Consider the following 1,133-nt stretch of genomic DNA (forward strand, 5'->3'; position numbering starts at 1 on the left):
TCTTGTGCGTTCCAGGCGTCCCCGCGACCGTGGTGCCACCTCCGGTCTCTGGTACCCGAGGGCGGCGGGGTTAGGGGCGCGGGGTCCTCTACCACGTGCACTCCCTGCTGCCGGCACCCGGGTGCGGTCGCGACTTACCCCGTCCCGCCGGCTCCGTGCCAGTGCGTGTCAGGCGTTCTCGTCCTGGGGTCGTCGCCCGCGCTTGCTAGAGGAGGAGGGGGGCCGGTGAGGCTGAAGCAGGCTCCTCCGCTCGCTGTCCTCGCCGGCCTTCCCTTGCTCGGGGATCCCTCGCGTTATGCTGCTGATCGATGTGGTGATGCTGTGCTCTCCCGGGCCGGGCCTAAGCCGTGCCAGACGAGGGACGGACGTTCATGGCGAACGGGACCGCTCTTCTCGCTCTGCCCGCGGGCCCCCTCGCCCGTTCTCCCCCGCTGCGAGTGGCGTGTGGGAGGTGGCAGGGGTGCGGAATCCGGCCCGACCTCGCTCCCCCGCCCCGTGCCTTGTGGCGTGGGCGGTGTCGGGGTCTCCGTGACGCGGCGGATGCTCCGCCTGTGCCTCTTGGCTGTGTCTCGCGGGCGGCCCTCCCCACGGTGGGGCGGGCCGTGTTGCCGCCGCGCCGCGCGCCTTCTTGGACGCGTGAGCGCGCTCCCCCGGCCGTTGGCGGTGCCCCTGGAGTGTTCCAGGTCGTCCCTCAGGCGCCTGAGGCCGATTGGCGGTGTCGTTCCCTGTTCCCGTCGCCCTCCTCAGGTGACCGCTGCGCTGGTGTGTCTGAGAAGCGGGGGGTCGAGTCGGTAAGGGAGGCGTGCCCGTCCCCCTCGGGGGGGACGGGTGCCTCGTCGCCCCCCCCACGGCGTGCCGTGTGGGGGCGGGCAGGCTCGGGCGCGTGCCCGCGTGTTCCCCTTGCTGGGGTTTCCACGCGGGTGTGGGAGTGATCGTGGCGGGCCGAGCCAGCGGCGTGATGCTGGCTCTTTGGTTGGGAGGTGCTGTTTGATCGGCACCTCCGTCCCAGTCTCTGCCTCCCTTGGTCTCGGCCTGAGGGGAGGCACTGACTTGGGAGCCGCACAGGGGCCTTTTAGATCCCTAGCTAAGCCCAGTGTGGCCGGAGATGGCGAGCCCGGGGCAGCGCGGGCTCG

The sequence above is a fragment of the Equus caballus genome, unplaced genomic scaffold (genome assembly GCF_041296265.1).
Source record: "Equus caballus isolate H_3958 breed thoroughbred unplaced genomic scaffold, TB-T2T unassigned-0001488, whole genome shotgun sequence".
Taxonomy (NCBI): Eukaryota; Metazoa; Chordata; class Mammalia; order Perissodactyla; family Equidae; genus Equus; species Equus caballus.